Source organism: Anser cygnoides, chromosome 9, assembly GCF_040182565.1.
Source record: "Anser cygnoides isolate HZ-2024a breed goose chromosome 9, Taihu_goose_T2T_genome, whole genome shotgun sequence".
NCBI classification, from domain to species: Eukaryota; Metazoa; Chordata; class Aves; order Anseriformes; family Anatidae; genus Anser; species Anser cygnoides.
In genome coordinates this window covers 6217263-6241737 of record NC_089881.1, presented here as the reverse complement: position 1 = coordinate 6241737, position 24475 = coordinate 6217263, and the positions used below count along the sequence as shown (strand labels likewise).

Genomic DNA, 24475 nt, shown 5'->3' with positions numbered 1-24475 from the left:
ATTTCCACTAAATAATTTGCCTTATTTTGCTGTGACTCCATGATTTGTGTTCTTTTGTATTGTACTTGATGCAAATGAACCACATTGAACTGCCCCCTGCTCACTTTGTGCACATTTAAGCATTTAAAATGTCTTAAAAATTCATTATCACTCTGCAGCAGAAAGATAAATGTTTGAAAAACTCACAAACATGTAGAATTAAAGTTGTCTATAAAATAACTATAAAATGTCTACAAAGTAAGATATCTAAGATTTAAGCTGGAATTTGTGTCAACATTCAAATAAAATAATACATTTTAAATTTAGGAGAAATAATGAACTGCTGATGCTGATGTTCAGTATTAGTATATTAGTAAATTAATAATGTTTTGCAAAACTCATTAATTTTCTAATAAATTAATACTTGATGGTCATAGCATCTGCTGTTAGAATACTCAGTAGGACCAGAAAATCAAAGGGAGAAACACAAGAACACTGAAATAATTTTCCATTTATACTTACTTCAGTATTTAACATGTTACAGTTTGTGTCTTTTTTGCTTGTATAAGATGCTCATAATGTGACTGATCATCACACAGATCTCACCATGAGTAGTAATACAGAAAGAATAAAAATGGGCCCTAATTATGGAAGCATTTATGCATTCAGAGTTCCATTTGTATTACTTGTGTGCATTACAGCTTAATGTTACATGGAGTGTTCAAAAGTTAAGAACTTCAGTGACAAGACACTTATTTTAAAACAGTGGTGCCACATATCAGAAATGCCAGGCTTAACATCAACAGCATGTACCATGTCTGCAATGCTTTCAAATTACAAAATAGTTTTCACCAGAGGGTTCCTTAAAGTCACAGGTTCAGTTAATGCATTCATTGAGAATGAGTAAGTAAGAGCCCTCTCTAAAAAAATTATCTATATATAGATAGATAGATAGATAGATTCCTAGTGCATTCTGGAATGTGGATTCAGCTTTTCTGGCTCTGGAAACCTAATGTTCAACACGTGGCCACCTGCAGTTTGTTTTATCATAGTAAAATTTTTGCACCTTTCCCCAGGGAAAAATGGAGATATCAGATGCTTTCTGGTTTACACATGCTATGTAGATTATACCTTAAATACGTGACATGCAACCTAAATCCAGACAGTTTTTTGGCCCTAGTACTGGCAACTTGAAAGATATCATGTCACAAATTTTAAACTCATTTATGTGGTTATCACAGCTGTTGGAAATACAGTCTATTTGCTTTGCAGCATCTGGGCTGCATCTTTGAATCAGTGCCAACTAAAAAACACTATTTCTCAGTACTGCCCCACTTTGGGAATGCTGCAGCAGTATCACATTCTTTAATTCTAGGGAAACTGAAATGGTGAGATGGTTGTGTCCTAACTGTCAAATCCAGGACCAAACATCAACATCTCCACAGAGGAAAGAAATACTCTCCCTGATGAATTTTTACAGTAAGGACTGGAGAGGGGGAAAAAAAAAGAAAAAAAAAAAAGGAATAATCACTAAAATGCCCCACTGTGTGTTATTATCACAAGACTCCTATGTTTAAGTGGGGACATAAAATATACACGCGTAATATAATGCTTAGCCTTTTTTTAAAGACAAAACAACTGTATAGAATAATAAAATGCCTTTCATAGCCAAAGTACTGTAAAAGTCAGTTTCTTAAACATTACTAAAACATGAAAAACAATTATTTCTATAATGTGTATAGAGCAGTCTTCACAATTCCTTTAAGTAAAGAATTGGGCTTTATTTCATTTAAGCTGTTGCCCACATTCTAATGGATAGAATGATTAGTGTGAAACTTTTCCTAGTTTTTTTTTTCATCTGTTATGCTATACACAATTCTGTTATACCTTTTTATGTCACTGCCTTGACAACAAGAGCATATCCTTCCATGAGGCATAAGATTTCCAGCAGTTTAATACAAGACCTTTACTCCAATGCCTATAGGGGCAAAGAATGCTGACATAAAACTCCACAAAGTGTATGCATATGTACAAATGTACATACAGCCTGATATTACGCTGATGAAGAAAGCTGGTTACTTAAGAAAAGTTCTCTTAAGCAAAGTTATTTACAGGTGAACAATATCATAGTCAGGCACTCAGGCTCTCCTCTTGCGGAATTTCATGCAAGCCTAATGAGGAGTGGTCAGCCCCTTATCCTTAAAGAATTCTGGTGTAGGTGGGAGGAAATCAAACTCAATCTTTGGACACTTGCATATTAACATGAACTGAAAAACAAGTATGCAATAGTCAGCTTCAGATTCTCTAATATCTTGTCACTGAGTAACTATGAACTAAGTTGCAAAGGTGAGAAAATAATGCACTGTGATCTCTGCATGTGGGTTACTGTGATGTTGAGTGATTTGATTGATTTATTTATATAGTGTCAAGTGAATGATCTTGAAACCAGAGAAGTCATTCATCAGTTATGTACACATGGTGGTGTTTCGGAGGTTCTCAAAAATCTCTCTATAGACAGCAAGATGTCACCACTGTACAACATAGTGGTGATGGCAAATGTTGTACTTGATGTTGTGCTTGACAGGTGATGAATGATAACAATATTCATGTTCACCAGTATGCTATTGTAAAAATGAGAATGAATTTAGATGATTCTATTGATTGTGACCAGCTGAGAGTGGAGTGACAAAAATAGGGGTGAACTCTGTTCCCCATGCAGAGGAAGGGCACCTTCTAGGAAAAGAGGTCCATGAGATCCCACAAGGATCTTACAGAAGATTTCTACCTGCCTTGCAATTGGCTGTCTCATTGAAGCTGACTTACGCTGTGGATGGTTGACTTCCACTCACTTCAGCACCATTCAATCAACTATGTATTTGGGAAGACAGTTGTAGTCTGGGGTCCCTAACTTACCTTGATGTTTTAAATCTATCAGGTCCTGAAATACAGTTTATCAGTACTGAAGCTTGTGGCACAAGCCTACACAGGCAGGAAGCTTTGTTTAGCATTTTCTTTTCAGATAAGCACATTAACTACAAAACAGGAGCCCAACAAAGTAATTTAACACAAAGAAATTTAACATCCTTCCAACACATGGGGAGAAAATTTACTACCTGTTTGTTTAACGTGTATTTATGCAGAAGAAATATGCTAATTTCATCACAGTAGTATTGTAAATATATTACAAAGATAGTTAAAGAAAAAAAGATAAATTTCTTATTCCTTATTGCCTTAAAGGGTTATATAATGTGGCAATGCAAAGGAAAATAAATTAAGCTTCTCTGGTGAAGGCAAGAAAACTTTCAAGGTTTAAAGGCATATTGGACGAGATCTCTAGAATGACAAGGAAATTAAAACAAAACAAACAAAAAAACAACTAGAACATCCTATACTTTCAGGTTTCAGACTCAGGACACAGGGCAATGCTTTTAATACAGTGAAATATTAATCAGTAGGTAATTTGTAAAAACATACCTAAAAAGTGGCACAATTGTTAATTAGCATTTGGCAATCACTATCCTCTGTGGCCTCCAGCCCACTTGCAGAATGTGTATCTGGGTACTACTGAGGAGGTTATAAAGCAGTCTCCTAAGATCTGACTGGTGCTCATCTCAGATTTTTGTATGTCCTCCTAAAGAACTTCCTATAAAGTATTCATGGAGAGAGTAGGCATGAGATTAGATGAAATCCATTTTGACCTGATTTAGTAATTCCTTTGTTTCTGCTTTTTTAGAAGAGTTAATTAAAGCTAAATGGCATGAGTTTATTGGCATCACAGTTAAACTTGATAGATTTTGATAAGACAACAGCCTGAGCTTGTCATATTTTTTCTGATTCCAGTTCTTCCAGCCTTATCAAAGGAAGTTGTAAGTCTGATCTGAACAAACAAAAATAGATTTATTGATCTGGTTTGTCAATACCTTTGGACAACTCCTGAAAGAACTCTAATTATCTTAGAAAACAAAGTCCTTCCAAATGGCAATTACATGATTGATTAGTTGCCACTCTTTTACCTTGCAGTCTGAAACATGAAGCTAAGGACTCTAATTCTGAAGTTCAGCTCTTTGTAAGAGGTCCTTGAATATGGATTGTTGTTTTAGAACAGCTGCTAAAGTTCCAGGAACTTCCAGAAGTTGAAGTTTTTTAGAATATCCTCTCTTTGCCATGTAGAGAAATTGATTTCAGAATACTGCATTAATGAAGTGCTACATAGTGTTTGGCCTGTACTGTTACAGACAGACATAGGCTTATAATTCAGGATTTTGAACAAGATAATACCTAACTTCCTCCAGTATTTTTTCTATGCTATATATATTTTCTGTAGCAGTAGTACAAATGGAAACAAATGTTTCTGGGTAAAACAGAGAAATGATTTACCAAGCATTCGGTAGTTGAATAAGGTGAAAGTGGGTTACAGAACCATATACCTGTGAAGTTTAGGAGAGTATCTACAACACAATTTTGATGCATGAAGATAAAGATGAAAGAAGATCTAGCTACTAGTACTCCATAGAGGTGATCAGGCATAGAAGGGGACACATATGTCTTGCTGTATAAAAGCATTTGCTCAAAATTCTTGAGGAATTCCAATAGGATGATCAAGTAAAATATAACCGTATAATACCACCATTTTATACAACTGCAAGAGCAAGAATTTTTATACTCAGTGCAATGGTTTTCTGATGAGCCCATTAACACTTTCAGTCTCTACTGAGAAAAGGAAGGACTCCAGACTGCCTGCAAGACTTATTCCCCAAACCTGGGTAGATTGGAAGAGAAAGAACAGTGGACTTGGAGATTTCATTGAGATGGTAGAAGGTTAGGTCAAGTCATTGGTAATAGAGGAAAGTTTAATTCTCAGCTAGTATTGCCATTAACAAGATTTTTTTTGTGCTGCTGACATGGGACAGGAAGCAGAAAATGAAGCAGAATTATTAAATACCTGTGGGTGATAGAACAGATTTCATCTCTGGTTTTGGGACATAGTTGAGTTCTATCTCAAATAAAGAATATTCAGTAACTTTATGATATCTTGTAAATCCAGTAAAATATCAACTATACTAGAGGTTACAATGCATATATTAACACCTTTTAAAACATTCACTCTGCCTTGTATCTCCTTACAATGGAAGATAAAAGAATTACTTGATCAGAATCCCCCTCTCAACATAGTAGCTGCTTTTTATGTCTGTCAAAATGTGACAGAAGGAGCCAGCCTCTCTTCATAAATAGGGAATGTGCAGAGTTGAATTGCAGTGATTCTTAGCTGTCATTCTGTTGGAGGAGATCTGTACCACTCTTGTCCTGCAAGACACTCTTATCACCCCATAACAAGCTATTCCAAGCTGCTGCACTTTGCACAAGCAGGAATAACACCTCTCTGGAGGGTAGGATGCTCCCAGTTAAGACTAAGGTGATAAAATCCATGTCATAATCCTCAGACCAATCCGCAAGTACTTGTGGTGGGTCTAGAGTAACTGCAGACCCTTGAAATGAAGTGCTGGTAACCTCAAAAAATCATACAGATACTTCTGAAAACACTGTCATAGAGTAATGTGGTTTTTAATTCTAGCCATAGCATTTCTGTGCATAGCCCAAAAATCCCATTCCCCTTCTTTGATGTTACTTGCTTTATGTAATCAATACTTGTCAAGCTGAATTTTATGAATAGTGTATTTTACAAAAAGCAACAGGACAATTATCACCACAAAATAAAAGGTCCCTGTGTGAAGAAGAAGTATATTTAATTGATACAGTAGGAGTTACACTCTAGTTATGTTCCTGTAAAACCCTTGTTAATTAGAAAATGGGATCTACACAGCTAACAATTATGAAAGGGACATTTGTGGCCTGTCCATTTCATCTCTACACCTGAAATCTATCCACATCTCTCTCCTTCTTAGATCTATGGCAAAAAATATCGATTAATATCTGTGTAGTACTTATTATAATTTAAATTTAACTAATTAGCTCAAATAATTTTTTGATATGAGCTTGTTTGTTTTTTTTTTTTTTAACTGGAATTTTTGTCTTAATATCACTAATTGTGTTAATGTTTTCAAAGTGTCCTGTTTTATTCAGAAGATAACTCAAGAATATGAATGGAAACAAGTACTAGATTGTGCCATCCATTTTCCTAACTGCAACGTGGTATTTTGGGTTAGAACTCATTCTTTATTGGCTCAGTCAATGATTTTTTTTTTTTTGAACTTCCTCAAAATTCCTAAGATAATTTTTCTTGACCTGTATTTGGGTTATGGACCTAGCAGCTCAGAATTCTTTTAATTGTGCATGTGGCTCAGTGCTCAGTGTTCAGGGCTGGGCTGGCGTGAGTGCTGGAGCAAGGTGGGGAACAAAGCGTAGCAATGCTTGTGGCCTTTAATTAAACCCTCTTAAGAAGGAGGGGTAAATGGTTCTGGAAGTGCTTTTATTTTTATTTATTTTATTACATATACATATAAACTATAGCTTTCTTTAATGTAAAGCTTGATTTTATGAAAGAGCTGACATGTAAACTCTGAATTTTGTGAGATATAGGAAATCTGTTTTTGACTTCATGGCTCAGTCTCAGCACTAACCCTGTTAGTGGTGCAATAGCTTGCAGTTCAGCTGCATGTAATCTATTTACAAACAGCAGCTTTGTGGTCCTTTATTTGTGTGTCCTTTTAATTTCTCCCTCCATGCAGCATCTCCTGCTGATGCACCACACCATGAGGATTAATAACCTCCAACAGTTTATTAGCCTGGGATTCACAGCCATGGCGGCACGAGGAGCTGGTGTGGTGTAACTGTATATTGCCTGTCATGCCAAACTGGGCTTGAGGCCCAGAATGTGTGTCTCTGCCCTCTGAGTTCAAAGCTCTTACTCATCACAGGAGTTAGTGATCTGTTTAAATGATCAGTAATGGCAACTCCAGACTGTGGTAATTATCACATAGGTAAAGTGACGGCAGATGGGTTGGAGAGGCTGCCTGGGCATAGAAGAATGGTCTCCTCCTCTGTACCTTAAGCAAAGCACTGCTGGGCTTGCACTAAGGCAGATTTTTCCCTTCAGCCTCTGGAAAGGACAGCAAAACATCCTGAGCTTCACGGTCATCCTTCTCCCTGCCCCAGGTGGAGGGAGAGCTGGGCCTGGGTTCCTCAGAGAGTTCTGGAAGGTTCCGGAACCTTTCCTGGAACCTTCACCTCAGGGTGCCCCCCCTCCCCTCAGGGAGCAGCTGCCAGAGGAGCCCCCAGGCAGCGTGCAGCCTGTGGGGGTCACCACACGCACCCCCTGACACATGAACCCAGCATGCATGGGTGAAGCTGCTCCAGGCACAGGACTGTCCTAGTGCAGGGCTTGGGGTGGCCGTTCCCTGGGAAGGTAAGTCAGACGTGATCCTTGCTGGTTTTAAACTCTTTTTCGCTTGTGACTTGCTCCCTGCTCTTGAGCAGTTTCGGGTGCTATCATCCTGCAGCTTCCTTCCGTGGTCACGCTGCTACACGTATAATATACGAGCAGCCATTTTAAAATATGGGACTCTTCTGTTGCGTTTGACATCTTTTATGTGGTGACAGAAAAAGTCATCAGTGTGATAACCCTGGTCCTTGTGTCTGTCTGAAGCAGCAAAGTGTTCGCATTGGCCTTGTGCTACCCATGAAGGGCATTTTAGCCTGGCTCTTCTGGCATCAATGGCCATTCCTCTGGGCTCCTTGCCCAGCCTGCTTCTGGCCAGAAGGTCCTTAGGGGCTGGGCAAGGGTCGGATGTCCCAGCTGAGTTCAAACCTGGACATTTTGGAAGCCTGTGGAGATGGAGAAAGAATAGCACTGACCACCCCATCGTGCTGTTAAGGGAAGAAAACATTGGAGGGCTGTTGAAATATTCACAGAGGATTAGCACAAAGTTACTGTGTTTAGCACAGGTGTTTCTGTAGCTGTGATACATTAGGGAAATTTACAATGTTCAATGACTCGCACACTTTCTCTCATATAGTGTGGTAGTTTATTTTACTGGGCTAGAGTACAAAGTAAGGAGGAACACCTGCTGCTATTTTGGTTTTCCTGTAATGTCTAAGCTTTGTGAGCTTTTGTTTAATCTAGTGGGTTTTTTTTTTCTTTTTCTTTCCCCTCTTCCTTGAATGCATTAAAATGTTAACATAAAATGCTTACAAAAAAGCGGGTTTCACGAGAGGCATCTAGAAATATTCTATTCTTTGCCTATGTGGAATTGCATACCTCTCACTAGGAAAATTATCGACCTAGATCTCAGTATGTCTACAATCTCTATTGCCGTTTGGTAGTGCTATTCAGTTCAGTGAGGGGATCTGAAAAGTGAGGAGAGCTTGTTGTTGAGTGCAGATGTGTGCCCTGTGCTTTTTGGCTTCCTGTTTGTTGAACAAGTATTAATTAATATAGCTTAGAAAATATGCTGGTATTTTAAGCATGAAGCTGAACTACACTTGTATTAGCTCAATGTGTCTTCAAATAAGATAGATTGGGGTAGAAGATAAAGAAAATAAAATTAGTTGTCTTCCTGCTTTGAGATGGAAGAAGTACGTGTGGAATTCCTCTATTCCATGGAAAGCTGAGGAGGTACCTGACATGGCAGTGCATAGGCATGATGGGATGAACTTCAGTGTTTCAAACTACAGTACCGATAACCCCTGTACAGCTTTCTCACTCAGCTTGTCAGGAAGAGGTTAGATCTTGAACGGGGTGATTGAGAGGTTAGATGTTGAACAGGCTGGTTATGTGTTCTTGATTGCAGAGTGTAAGGAAGAAGGTCTATAGATGACTCATAGCTATCAAGATACATCTAACAACATGTCCTTTTGTGGGCAATTTTTCAGGTAATCTATTTCTACCACATCACAAATCCAAAAAGAGAACTAGGTCATCTTGAAGAACAAAAACTGAAATTTTGGGAAGAATTGTGCACCAAGAACTTGAGATTAGTCTTCCAAAAGGCTTTGATTTTACTTCAGTCACCTAGATGGCTATATTTTCAAAACAGATCTGTGTACTGTGTATTGCTGTTCCATTATTTTAAAATTTTATCAGAAATGTCTGTTCCAGTGTCCTATAATGCTGCATATGTTCCATACCAGTTCCACTGCAGAGGTATAGATAAAAATGATCCTCTAGGATATTAAAGAATTTGATAGTGATATTAAATGAGTGTATAGCTTGTTTTTCATTATAAAAATCTAAGTAAAACATGAAGGAGGAAAACCAGAATGTCATAGAAATTAACTGTAATGATCCAGAAGCTTAAGACTGATCATCCTGTTGCTTAAGAAATGTGCTTAAAAGGAACAGAGCTGGATTCTTAGCCTTTAATCAAAATTAATAGTTAACTTCTACAAAGACAATGGTGAATTATACTGGTATGTTCCCAAAAGGGTACAGGATGGTACAGAAGCAACTTATAGTATTTTCTGTTATGAGGGCTTTCTGCTGTGTAAGGGAATGAAAAACAGATAAAAGAGAGATCAAAAGTAAGGAACCCAGCTTGACACTCTGTTCCAGAGGAGTATTCAGGGCTAACATTTAAGAGAAAAAATCAACTAGCATTATTAGAACTTGTTAACTGAACAATTTGATATTGAAATCTCTGAAGCTCTTCACTGTCCTTTTAAGAATAAAACGTTAATCTAGGAGGCCTACACCAGTTGTAACTTGATGACTTCATATTTGCAATGTTTTCTCTCCTCGTACTTTCTTTGTTAAAGTTCTTCCTTATTAAATTACCGTTTATGTTGTAGAAGAAACATAAAAATACAGAATTTGCTATGTGGGTGAGTTGCTGTAGCAACATTATCTTTATAATTCCCTGTATTGTGTGCTTGATCTTGCAACTTTTTCTATCTGATACTCTATATAAAATACACATTGACCATTTATTTTGAATTGTTTCTTTAAATATAAATATTTGATGGTGAGCCTTAAAACATAACACCTTCAAAGAAAGGGGTGAGCTTGAAAGAACCTTTATGCTTTGCCATACTCAAATTATATGTCCTTATTTTCCAAGAAAGCTTTTAAGTGCAGGGAAAAGTTGTCTTTTGTTCTGTCATTTGTAAAATGGATGTTCCAGTACATCATATGTTTTCAGGGAGAACATCATTAAATCTCAACAAAGTGAGTACTGCACACTTGTAAGTATCTGTCCTGCAGTTAAAAGGTGTGACAGCAGATTGCATTGCCATACCTGAGCTAATTTCAAACTGGTTACTGTGTAAGTACAGTAACGCTTTACAGGTGATAAAACCTAAATTGGGTAAATAAAAGTTGTGGTGTTTTAAGTTAGCTGCTTAAGTTTACTACTTAAACTACTTAAATTTAAATTTGATGATTTATAGCTACAACTTTTCAGAGTCTTTCAGAGTCTTGAGAACCTAAGACTTAAGAGATCTGTAGATCTGATAGGAAAGGTAGTTAAGGATTTGCAGTAAACTCCTGATGGGATTAGGGTATTTCTGGGGAAATGAAACATTTCTCGTTTCATGAAATGAAATGAAATGAAATTCCATGAAATGAAATGAAACACATGTCTTGTATCTTCAGATACTTTTGAAAATCAGGCATTTTGTTTCAACTTTTGTTTTCTTGAATCAATTAAGAATGTTCAACACCTCATTTTATTAGACTATGTGGAAGCTGGTTTGGATTTACTGATTCCATTGATTCATTATGATTTGGGAGTACTTTGCCTATTGATAGGGCCAGATACCTAGAGTGATTGTTTATGGTATTCTTTAAGTGCATATATAGGAAAAGCTCATAGAGGATAGGCAGGTACTTGCATTCAAATGCATTCCAGATACGTTTGGTAATCTTACTTATAAGAATAATGCTTTTTATGGAAAAAATGCAGATGGGGAGAATTTTTTCCACTAAGAGATTTTTTTCCTTGGTCTTATTTGTTGTTGTTGTTGTTGTTTTGTTTGTTTGTGGTCTCTAAAACAAGAGGAATCCATAACAGATGCATGCTGCATTGAAGGATATCAGAGACATACATTACATTCCTTATGCCTTTTTAATGATGCAGTTGTGAATTATACTCTTGTTGCACTTGTAATTAGGGGGCAGAACAGACGGTAAAGACTTGTTCTAAAGCAATGTGTCAATTAGAATTATCCACATTGCTAAACTAATTGTTCATTATAGAGGGATTTTTAGCCATCGAAATACTCGGATAGTGTGCTGATACATACTTGATTATTACAGCTCATTAGATATGAGCATACTTATGAAGTATGTATACACATACATACATCTATACATATATTAATTATATGCTGTATGTGCCTTTAAATATTACTACAGTTGTGAAGGAAAATGATAACCTGATTTTATTTAACAACAGCAAAAACTTTCCATGTGTGCAGAGAAGACTTGCTTTTGTATTGTTTCCTTTGTTCCCGATATAAGCTCTAGCTAAAGTTCAAAGAGTAATTTATCAGATGAAGTGCTACAAAGAGAACTATGGCATAGTTTTTATTACTCTGCAAAAGCCTTCTTTATTTTTAATCAGTACATTTTACCTATCATCTCTTGCTTATAGATTTATTGTATGTGAAGATCTGGAGATACTTGCATTGACAACCTTTTTTTTTTTTTTATGCCAACTGTACTTGTTTCATCTTGTTTTCCAGTCTATGGCTTGCACCGAACTGATATTATCCAATAATTCTAGAAATTCTGGATGTCATAATGTTCTTTCTATGTATTAAAAAACAAAACGAAAAACACAACAGGTTTTAGGGAGTTAGGAATGTATGAAAGGAATAAAAGCAGTTGTACCTGTTTTATTTGCAATTGTTATGAATTTGTGTGTATAAAACCAAATTATTCTGATAGCTTTATATTGACTTAAAATGGGTCTCATGAAACATTCCCAAATGCATTCAAGAGGTGACTCTTCTGTGACCTCTTTATACCTAAAATATTTGATTCCCCAATTGCTTCCTTGACCTGAAAGCCCGTCCATCACAGTTGGGTATAAAGGAAGCTCCTTGGGGGTGTTTCATTTTAAACATTGTACTTCATTCAATTCCTATATATCATAATGGGATGCTTTAGTTCAGAGAAAAGGCTGTATGCATGTAGGTGGCTGCATGTTCTTCAGCTCATCATGGCTCCATGTGGAGGAACTATAGTAGCTGGTATTTCTGTCATGTTGCAGACTCCAGCCAGAGGTGGAAGACAGGAAGGCCACAATAAACATTGGGCCCATACACTCAGAAGAAGAAATCAGTTCGTGACATTTAAAAAAAAAAAAAAAAAAGGATTTGACAGGTAAATGACTGAATATATTCCTTTAGTGATCCAACATTTCTTCTTAATGAGGCAAGTTGTCATTGACTTTGCTTGTTGTCTATGAGTTCTGACTGACTCAATCTTCATAATGTCAGAGTGGTCAAAGACATCAGTAAATTGCATGAATAATACATGATACTTGGTAATTGTCCTCAGCTGGTAACATACTGTAATTTCATTTGTTCAATAGCATTTGTCTGAAATAGTGTTTCCTGAATTGGCTATTACTTCTGCTTTCCTAAAGTGGATAATGTAACCTATGCGAACAGTATATTTACCTCAGTTTTATGTATTATGAAGCTACAAAGGCATTGTAGCGAAAGGTATACATGGTGAAAGTCAAGCAGTGACATCGATTGTTTGCATATATATAGCTAGACTAGGTCTTTTGGCAAAGTAATGATAACCCTACCTCTAACAAAAGTATGGTGTCTTTCCCAAATATGACATAGAAACTGGATTCTACCATTAATGTGTTACCTTTGCTATTGTGGCAGAGGAAACTTGGCTTGGGAGCTGAGTAGTAGTAGTTCAAATCAACATGTTCCTTTTCAAGAAAGCAAATTGAGGACGTTTCTTTGTCTATGGAGACCTCAGAACGTTTTTCGTTAATCTGGCAAATAAACAGCAGAGTTTGCTCTAACAAGGTTTACTGTGTTGGGGTTGACTCTTGGCTTCATCTCGGTTATCATTGAATCACAGTTCCTTTGCTTGCGAATCACATCTCCTAGTCTTCTCCACTAATAGAAAAGCCAGAAATGAAAGACCAAGGAATCTGCTGGCAGTGCCTTCTGGCTTTAGGGATGTGTCTGGAATCATGTATGTGTCATGCATAATACATTATGACTTTGAGAAAACAATATTTAATTTCTGATTTTTGGATTCTTATTTATTTAAAAAACTGGAACATATTGCCTGTCAGACACTTAGTTGACTGTTTGCTTTTCTTTCTTATCCTCAGACCAAGTCTCTCGTATACAAGTATTTCAAATTACTCTGCCAGGTAAAAATGTTGTGAAGCAGGCCTTCTGTTTTTCTTCACCACATTAAGTGGTGCCGAAAAAGAAATCATCCTGTAAGGTGTGCTTATAGACACTTTCTACTGAGCTTTTTACTCTGCACCTGCAATGTTTTTGCTGGCTATATACTTAAGTGCTTTACTATGCCTTGGTGCATCCTTTTCCAGTCAGGCAAGAAAAAATGTCAGTCCAACCCCAAAGAACAGCTAAATAGGTAGCAAGCCACATTTTCAAGTCAAAGGACCTTTGAGCAATGAAAATACAGAGCGAAAGAGAGTTCTTTGTTGATTGTATTCAACTCATTTTTGCTGGACCAGCAAACCAAGCATCAGGCATCTGATCAATTTCGAGCAGTTCATTCAGTGTTCGGAAAGAAATATAATCATCAGTGCACAACCTGCAGTGAGAAGGAAACATGAAACTAATACTTAAAAAATGCTTTATTAGGGAGACCTGTTCAGCCAGAAGGAATATCCATCACTTTCTCCTTAAGTGTATGTTTCACACCGTTGTAAATTTATCTGTGCTGATTCAGAAAGTGTCACCATCTCAGAGTCTCTGGTCAAATTCTTATTGGGTGTAAATCAGTCTAATTCTATTAATTTTTGTGAGCTATTCTGAGGAATCAGAATAGCTCACAGGATTAATGAATCAATAATGAGTAACTCAGCCTGAGGAATACTTCTTTATTTCCACCCCAAAATGTAATGTATTTTATCTGGTTAATCAATGGAATACAAAAATTAGAAATGCTCAGGTAAGAATCTAGAAGATGCAATGAAATAAGATTATTTCCCCCACGTGACCTCCCATTTTAAAGTAGGATAAACCAAAAGTCTTTGTGTTTTGGAACAAGTATTTATATTTCCACAATATCAGGTGGATACTATCTTTGATCAATTTGCAATCATAACTAAAAATAATCTGACTCCTTTAGATAGTTGACACTTTAGTGTAGGAGTGAACAAATGCTTCTGGGTTTGCACAACAAGGGACTTCCAATCACAGATTTTTATAAGAAATTCTGAACTCGTTAGTTCATCCTTCAGTTATAAGATCTCTCTAGTCAACAGATCAACTTCATTGAAATTTGATATTTGAAAAATCAAGTTTTGAGTGAGGTATCTATATATCTAAGAAAACATCCAAGCCGACAACTGAGATTTGCTCCTTCACTTTTGCATTTCTCTCTCTTTCCCCTTTCCCCCCTTCTTCCCCCCCCCCCCCCTTTTTTTTGTTTTAATTTAATATATATTCCCTCTCCAAAGGCATCACCTGAGCCATATAGTTCAATCTAAAGTGGGTGGGAAACAGGAAAAATCTGCATTTACTCTTTCTGTTGGAGGAGGTTTTTTTATATATATATATAAATATATATATATAATAATATATATGTATATAAACATTTTAAACCCTAAGAATGAGCAGAACGATTGATACGATGAGATGGTAGTGGATAAAAATTGGTGGAATTTCTAAGAGGGTTTCTTATTTGTTGTGGTTTGACCTGGCTGGCAGCTAAACACCACACAGCTGTTCGCTCACCCTCCCCCCTTCCTCTCTGGGATGGGGGAGAGAAACGGGAAAGTGAAGCCTGTGAGTTGAGATAAAGACAGTTTATTAAGCCAGAATAATAATAATATTAATGATAGTAGTACTACTAATAATGTGTACGAAACAAGTGATGCACAATGCAATTGCTCACCACCCGCTGACCGATGCCCAGCCTATCCCCGAGCAGCCGGCCCCCCCACCCCGGCCAGCCACCCCTATATATTGTTTAGCATGACGTCAGATGGTATGGAATACCCCTTTGGCCAGTTTGGGTCAGCTGTCCTGGGTCTGTCCCCTCCCAGCTCCTGCTGCACCCCCAGCCTGCTCGCTGGCAGGACAGAGCGAGAAGCCGAAAAGTCCTTGGCTTGGTGTAAGCACTGCTCTGCAACAATTAAAACATCAGCATGTTATCAGCGCTCTTCTCATCCTAATCCAAAACATAGCACCCTACCAGCTACTAGGAGGAAAATTAACTCTGTCCTAACTGAAACTAGGATGTTATTGGTAGGTCCAAAGTTTACCATCAATTTATCTCTCTGTTATGTTGCTCTTATCTCGGTATCTATTATCTGGGTATCTACTTAAATAGACAAAACTTTTTTTTTTTATGTTTTCTACTGAGATTTCCAAGACCCCTTTCAGGCCCATGTTTCTCATTTATTAAAAAACAAAACAACAACAAAAACACACACACACACACACAAAATCTTCAGTCATTCTTTTAACATTATAAAGAAGTGCATAAACTTAATATATATATATATATGCCCAGCTGCATGCTATGTACTTCCAGTCGCCAAATTGACATCTTTTACCCATGAAACATGTAAATATGTAGAGGAAGGAAAAAAAAAACGGTCTTCAGTCAGAGATACTAGGTTTACACTGTTGAAAAGGGACATCTAGTTTTAGGTATTGTAAATTATGGTATCAGTTTAATGAACTGTCCATTCTACAACTTTTGTGTGTGTGTGCTAAACATAATGAGGAAAATGTTAACTGAGAAGAATAAAGACTTTTTGTGTGTGCTTGCCTTTGGTCTTAGGAAATGACAGTTGTGGTGTTGTTGGTGAAACTACTTAGAAAATCAGGCTTTTAATTACCAGATCTCTCAATTCTGCTCTGAAGTGACATAAAAATTTGAATCCTGCTTAACTGAGCCTGTTGGTTATAAACATGTCACTTTCTTCAAAAGCTATTGCATATCAGCTGCTCCATGGAAAGTATGCCCTATATGGGCCCTTGCAGCAAACACAAAATAATTTGACTCAGCCTTGTAGGAAAAGGAGTGGCACGACTGCAATTTTCTTGCAGACTGGCAGGTCATTCATCATAACTCTGGGACTACGTGCAATCGTGTACTAAACCATATAAGATTGGTTGGGTGTCGTCATCCCAAAGGATCTTTTTCTAAAGTCTTCTGTTACGGTTGTCTGTCTAAGAAGAGGGTAAGAGATCCTACAGTGAACACATTCTCCATGCAGTTGAAAAGGAAAGAGAATAAGGGGTTGTCTGTTTTGTACGGTATTTTTTGTTGTTACTTATATATATACATCAGTACATAAAGGCACAAGACACATCCATGATTAGCCAAGAGTTTTGGCTTATGAATAATCCAGATGTTAATATATTATTCCTTGTTAGCTGGCTAAACAACAAACAAGAAAATGCAAATTCCTGTTAGACTATGCCCCAAGACAGAAATATCCAGTTTTAAAGAGCACGTGTTTTAGAAGACAACTTGTACAAGGTTACAGTTTATCCTGAAAAGCTTGTCCAAATTTTATATATTATCAATGATATTGCCTACTTTGTCATCTGTCACGTAGCCTCAGTGACAGGACAGAGACCATGGTCAACTCTTCTCTCTTTGTGTTGTTCCATACCTCCAATGTAGGAATCTGTGTGAGGAATAAATTTTCCAGCTTTTGGCAAGTATAAATCGTATTCTCATCATATTCCTCAACAGGGTCAACACTTTTTTAATGATTTGTTTTTCATTATTAAACTATCTTTAAAAAAAAAAAAAAGGCTATTAGGCAATTTTTTCTTTGTGAAAAATACCAAGTCTTCAAATATCCAAAAAGTGAAAAATTTGGAAGTAGAGAGGAGGAGGAAGGGAGGGGAAAAAAAAAAGGTAAAGTAACTATTACAAGAGATGGTCTAGTTTTAAACACATATGGAAGAAATCAAAATTTTGTCTTATTTCTTAAGTTGGGTATTTTTCAAACAGTTCCAGTTACTGGGTTCTCTTTTTTTTTTTTTTTCCCCCTCTCACTAGTAGTAATGTCTTTTTATTACTTTTATTAAGACTTCACCATATCTTTTTATCCAGGTTTACCAGATTGAGGCTTTTTAGTTTTTAGCTTCTGTGCAAGGAGTAATGGGGCTTGTAGAACAGTGGAAGATGTGGACTTCCCTCTCTGTTGAACCTGTGTAAAGTTATTCTACAAAGGAACCAAGGGAGTGTTTGTTTATTTTAACAATGTGTGTGCAAAACATTATGCTTTAAAAAGATCTATTCAGTTAATTCCTTTTATAGAAATGAGTGTTACCTACCCTGTTTTCTCAAGAGGATTTATGAGGTTTAAACTCAACTGCCCATTTAAAATTAGTTGTTTATCCTCTTATTTAGGACCCAAGATAAGTATATCTTATTTTTATGAGCCACTAAGCATGGGGATCTCTTATCTGTTGAAACATGTTGATGTAAGATGAGTTTGTTAGTGTTGGCTCAAGTGATTTTGCAGGAAGTGGAACTTGGTGTGACCTACTGAACTAGAACATCGCTAGGAAATTAGGAAGCATAATATTTAATCCTACTTCTGACATAGTTGTTCTCTGCTTTAATGTCCGTTTCCATGTACATTAAAATAATGATATTTACTAAACTCATTATAAAGTTTAACCAAAGGATTTTATAAAGTTCTAAGAAGAACAAGAAAGCAGAAAGCTTAAAAGAGGGAGGGTTAAAACAAGGAAGTTGCTTGACTCCTCATTCTAATTTACAGCCGTGGTGTTTCCTGGTACACTGCATGTGTGCTGGCATGTAGGATGGGCCTGCATGGCTGAAATTAAAAGAATTGAACAAAGATAAATTTATCTCTATTTTCTGTTGAACAGCTAGTTCCAGCAGTGTAGCACAATGTAATTATTGTTTTTTTGTTACTGCTGGCTTTGATATTGTGTGGTAAAGATGTGACTCTTTTGAATAGTCTTCTGTAGGTTATGATTACATTAATGGAAATGAATGCATTTCTGTCCCTGAGAACTATGTAAGTGATTCATCTTGGGATTGCTTTTGAAAAGACTATTACATAGCCAAGTTTCTGAAGATATTTAATGTATACTTAGATATAAAAAGATCCTAAAAGATCAGATGATATTCCTTTCCCTCCTCTATGGAAAATACATCATTCCTTACCCGGAGCAAACTTGCATAGGAAGGCTTGACATAGAGACAGACAATTATTCCAAGTTAGCTTGTGAACTAAACCATTAGAAATCACAATGATATCTTAAAACCATTAAACATAAACAGTCAGTTAACTTTCTCCCAGAAGATCACGTGGGCTGAAATAAAATCTGAGGACCTCTTTCTTCTTCTTTCCCTGTGTCAGATGATTGTGTCATTTTTACCCCAAGCATGCTTGGGGTATTAAAAAAAATAAAATTAAAACAAACAACAACAACAAAAAAAAACAATGGTACTACTTTTACAGGTATAAATAAAGTACTGTCAGAAGCATCTCCGTTTCCTAAAAAGCCAACTCTAGACTAACATAACTTTTAATAACTCAGCTTTTCATCTCTTCTTTACCATAAGTAATTTCTGTTACACTTTCCTTTCTTTCCCTCTGAGAAAGCATGAGTGGGGCACACTGGCAGTAACTCTGATCCTTGAAGATATCCACAGGTTGCTTATAAGGACTGGAATGCCTAATGCTCACTCTTCCCTGATCATCTGCCACTGTAGTAGGAATCAAGATTTCTTCATCCACACATTTCTTTCTCCCCTTTTCTACATTGTAATGTCATCAGTGCTATCAAATATCCCCCCAGAAGCTTGATATCATTGCTATACTCAGTGCTATTGTGATAATGTCACAAGTCAATGCAGCAATTACTTCTTACTGTTACGGACTCTAGAATGTTAGCATTTAGTGCACATTTGACAGTATTTATGCTACATTTTGGTGGATGTATAATTTTTCTTTTAATTTGCAAAATTGCTTTCATAATATGTTTTCAGGCATGACAAATTGTGGGTGGCTGGAAAATCTTATTAACTACTTGGTGTTCAATGAGGCACACTTAAAAGATTCTGAAAGCTCAAAAAAAGAATTATTAAAAATTCTATATTAAAAATATTTTAATTGGAAAAGCTATCACATGTGACTAAATCAATGATTCAAAATTATCCATAACTTGAAAAAGCCTTCAGCACTGCTTTTCCTAATAGAAATGTGGGTTAGACAGTAATACACTGAGTGGGAGCAGATGGCAGGAAGCTGGGACTCTTGGTGAATGAAATTTAGGAAAAATGGTAAACCAGAAATTTTTACATGGCTGAAGACAGAATGAACTGACACTGGTAGCCTATCTGCCTTTCAAACATTGTGCGCCACTATCTATTTTGAAGGGAAATTTGGACATTATATAAGGTAAAACAGTGTTTTTTAATGTCCTATGTTTTCTATTTCTTTGTATTTTTGGTGAAAAGCCATGAATAGGAAACTGATGGACAGAAGTACTATGTACTTGATTATTTCCTTACAAAAACTGCAAGTAATGAACTTGAACCAGTTTAAACTGTGTATTTAAATTACTGCAATTTTCAGCAGCAATACTGAACCCTGAGTTATTTGATCCCTAGGTTCCAGGACTCTGGGAGAGTCAAAGGATCTTCTTTCCTAGTCTAGTGTCTATGACAGTATTTAGTCATTCCTACCCTGCTTCGGTGTCTTATATCATCCCTCTCACAGCTATTTGGTGACCTAGTAAGAGATCACAATATCTCCTTAGAATAAAACCACAATGATATAAAATCATTAAATAAGTCCTTGAGAAAACCTAAATAATCAGAAAAAGGAAAGATAAAAACATCTGCAATTTTCTATAATAGACCAGTATTATCCTGACTTCTATGTCAAGGTACAGAATGTTGGAATGTCAATTAGATATGCAGGATGATTTCACGAAAAGTTACTACACCTTTGTAATAAGGATTTGATTGAGAGCTTCCTTGACATGACCTTTGTGATACACCCGCACTAAAAAAAATCTGGTTTTTAATGCTGTGTATTTTCCCTTTTCAGGCTTTTATTCTCTCTCAACCCCACTATATTAAAGTTACATATTTACTTATAGATCAGCTGGAGGAGGGAGGGGGAGCATTTTGTTTAAAAAAGCAAACACTAGAGGCGGTTTACTGTATAGCTGACACATGCTGCACATTTTTCTGTGATGGCAATTAAATAATTAGTTATCAGTGACTGAGTCAAACAGTACAATATGTTTCAGGCATAACTGCTTGTAAGTTTCCAAGGATAATATATAGATGAGATTTTCCTGATAACACAGCTATAGGAATGTTCCATGTATTTCACCTAATTTTATCAACTTGTTTTCTGAGAAACCATATGACTTCCATAATGGAAATTAAAAAAGAAAGGATGGTTCAGTGACCAACATCCTAGTAAATCAGTCGGGAATGGGAATTACTTTATTCTACAATAATCCATCTAGATGTGCTGTGAGCTAAAAGAGTATATTAAAGACTGACGGAGAGAAATACTAGAAAATGTGTGGCTTTCTGATTGAAAAAAGTTAGTCCCAGAAATGTGAGGAGACCCTCCTGTGTTACTGGCAACAGCAGCTTTGAAATACTTCCAGGGATCTTCAAATCTTTCCAAAGGCTGTAGGTAATGGTGTTGCAGTAGGTGGTCCTGCAGCAGCTGGAAGAAACTTGTCCTTCAGCTTCCTCAGCTCAAGGGAGGAAGGAAGCTAGGGGCAAGCAGAGCAAATGTCTTGCTGCAAAGTAGAAGAAAAGTAGAAGAAAACTGTAATCATTTTATTTAAAGTCCAGAGGCTGGAATCTATGGAATAACAGGTATGCAGGTAGAAGAGAATTTAATGTTAAGAATGATTCAGGCCACGAGAGGGCATTGTTGGGAGAAAACAGCCTGATACAGAGTTTCATACGTGGGAAGGATAAGAAGACATCAATTCTCATGCTACTACTTTTTGAGGTCAGGATAGTAATCTCTCCTTATTCGTTACTTCAAGGGATCAGTTTTTCTAAAGAGTATGATTCAATGAATTTTTGTTTGGCATATGACACTACCATTACAAGTATTTTTTCCTATTCTTAGTACTAAAGTAGATAGAGAAGAGAGGCTTTTTAGAGCATGCATCAACCTGCTCTTCATCACAACATTTGGAGGTCTAATAGAGTCTGTGAGATGTTTTCACGTTTAACAATGGAGAATAAAGTTCTACTGAAGAATTTGCTTTTGCAACTTAAATCTTCTGAAGGTTTTGTGTTATTTTTGTTCCTGAATAAATATACAAATTTGTATGTTTTCTGGTTTGAAATTTGTTGGCTGTTTCTTACACTACTGTATTACTTACACTACTGTATTACTACGCAACTTGTTAAAACCCTCCCCAAAAGCTATTTAGTGCTGAATATACTCTGAGAAAAATGCACAGTTGGCCTCTTATGGGCTCTACAAGAGCAATCAAGCTACATCTGGCCCTTTGACTGCAATTAATTTCCCAGAACACTAAGAACTGGCAAGTGATTTTAACTGATGGTGCCTTCTGCCATCTTATGTAAAAAGACATCATGTCAGTTGCTTTGAGCAGCTGAGTAGGTAAATTGCTTAGGATTTCTTCAGGTTCTTGTTCCAGAGTCCTGCTAACTATGCTCAACGTGGTCTTTTGCTTTTTAAACTTCAGTTTGTCTTACTTTGAGAGAACGTACTTGGAAAATACTTAGGAAGTCACATGACCATATTGCCACAGAACTTTTTCATTGCTTTTGCCTATGCTTACAGAGAGTCTGAAGTTTACTGATGACTTCTACAGTAAGACATAGAGTTCAGCAGATTCGTTGTGCCTTGTCTTGTTGGAGCTATTTATAGGGAACTGAAAGTCTGGCTTCTGAAGTGGCCCTTAGTATCAAGATACATCTTCACTACTGATGACAAGGTGACACTAGTCACTCACATCTGGGAGAACTATGAGAGCTAGAGGGGCTTTCTTAGAGGTCTTCAGAAGCCTTAATGGCCTAGGTATGTCACGAGAATGGTCTAGAATAAACAGGCCATTTGGGGTACTGCTGCAGTCAAATTATTATATATTGCACACAACAAGCTAACATGATCACTGAAGTGGCAGCAGTGCAGCATTTCTGTTTTACAAATGTCATGTATGGCTTACCTATTAATTCTAATAGCACTTCTTAGAAGAATGTAGCACTTCCTAGCTCAATAGAATGCTGTGGGCCCTAGCAGAGTGAACTGAGTAACTGTGTTGTTAACAGAATAGAATGCATTTGGGCTTTCAGAGTAGCAAAATTATATTCATATTGTTTAATATGTCTCTAGGTGGCATTCATTGTTTTAGACTAAATTGTAAAGTTCCTTGTGGTGTTTGTACAGTTATTCTATCAGCACTATAACTGCAATTGCATCAGGCTATGAATATTGTCTGCTCAGGTAAATATGAACACAAGGATTAGAAGAGTCTTTGACTGTACTGTCCAACATCCCTTCTATTATTTCTATAGGGATCATCAATAAAAATCAGTTGCCACTCCCAAAGCCTTGAAAATGAGCATATGCTAAAATACTCTGATGACTCTGGAGATTCTGTAAACAATCATGATTTGTTTTCTGTCTCTAGTTTCTCCCATGCAAGTTTGTATTTATGTTCTGTTTTCTATTTTGAGTCAATTGAATTAAAACTCACTTTATTTCATAATTACAAACATTCATTTTGACTAACTGACAAATCTTGCTGGAATTTTATTCCCAGAGCTATCATTCACCAACCTCACAGCAACAAATGATTTGGATGCTGCCTAGTTTCTTTGAATTCTTTGGAATTACACAGCAACTATTAATTTATATTCATTTTTCTCCTTATGTTCCTATGTGATTTAAGAGTTTATTGATTATTTTTTGTAATCTTTTCTACTATAGCAGAATTAAGTATAGACAGAAAACACAGGGAATCTGGAGAATTATCTTTAACTTATTACTACATACTACAGAAATATTCTCATCTAAAGTGACCTTCATAGTAGATGGTAGAAGTTTTTTTACTATTAATAGGGAGAAATAATAATGAGAAGAAAATTGTAAGATTATTCTTTGCATCAGCAGTTGGAGGTGATCATCACAACATAACTGCCCTTTCTAATATGCCGAACAGTTAAATGTCATCTAGTAAGAGCAAATACGGAAAGAGTGCCCCATCCCTCAGATGAAAGCTCCCGAATTTCCTCCATCCCCTGCTTCTTCTTTTTGGTCAAGAATGATGTCTTGAAACATCGGTTTCGTTCTTGCCAAACAGTTGAAGTCCCTTCTGTTATGATCAGGTGCTACTGACTGCACAGTTGCCTCTCAATTTTGTCCTGATAGGGTAAGAGGTGCTTCAGGTTTCCCAGACGCTTCCGATCTCTTTGAAAAGCTCAAGGGAAAAAGAGCGTATTTTAATCAGGAAGAGTACAAAAGAAGCAGCATGAACTGAGGATGACTTTGAAAGGAAATATGCTTGGCTGACATTCTGAAGTGTTATTTGAATATCCTTTCTTTTGTATGCAGGGTATGCATCTGAAATATGTGAGTCTGGCATCCAGGACACTGAAAACAGAGGTATCTGAAGAATGCAGGAAAAACTCAGATTTTGGTTTAAATTAAGGACATACAAAAACAAAGTGTAGAAAGTCAAGTGAATCGGAGGAATTTTTTAGAGATTTATAAGCTCACTTTATAGCACCTAATGTAATACACCTTTACATTCACTCTCTTTTTAGCTCTTGTGCACAGCAGTAAGTTACATAGCAGTTGCATGTCAAAACAGTGCTTATTATGACTTGGGATCTCTGAATGGTCTCTACTGAATGAAAGACTGAAAAGCCTAAGGAATGGAGAATTAAATTCAAGGCATGGATGAACTTAATCGTGATGTATTTCATAAACTGTCCTGGAGATTTGAAATTACATAGGCCACACTATGTCCTTGTGTGAATGAATGAGAACTGATCCCTTTCTGAAATTCGGTGAATGGAATTCTTGGACCAGCAGTTGAAAAGCTATATATTCTTAGGATACACAAACTTGGGGGGAAATATTTTTCTTTAATTGATTAACTTCACTTTCCTTCTCTTTTTCAAACTTCAGTGTCCTGTGAGGAAGGTTGCTAATGTTTTTACTTCTCTTTTGTGCAAAGGATATAGATGACAATCTATAAGCTAACATTATTAAAAGAATATCTCTAGAGCTGCTTTCTTAAAAGAACAGCATATTTCAGCTGCGGAATTTGAGGAGCTCTGGCTAAAGCTAGATTCCAGAGAGGTCTTTTAAGGCAGGTAGAAATCTGTGGATAGTTA

At 36.6% G+C, this 24475-nt stretch overlaps 1 protein-coding gene across 9 annotated transcripts in view; it reads left to right on the top strand.

Annotated features, from left to right (window-relative positions):
- The window catches only part of LOC106040346 (uncharacterized), a 596086-nt gene that overhangs the window by 359221 nt on the left and 212390 nt on the right, over nt 1-24475 (top strand). For 4 of the 9 annotated variants that reach the window (XM_067002020.1, XM_067002019.1, XM_067002022.1 and 1 more), the window contains exons 1-2: nt 6212-7342; nt 12147-12259. The exons of 1 other annotated variant lie outside the window; for it this stretch is intronic. The gene's annotated coding sequence lies outside the window, so the exon portion shown is untranslated. Of the gene's footprint in view, nt 1-6208; nt 7343-12146; nt 12260-24475 lie in introns of those variants that run through there. 4 more of the 9 variants (XR_007162972.2, XM_067002025.1, XM_067002023.1 and 1 more) reach the window with 4 other exon arrangements.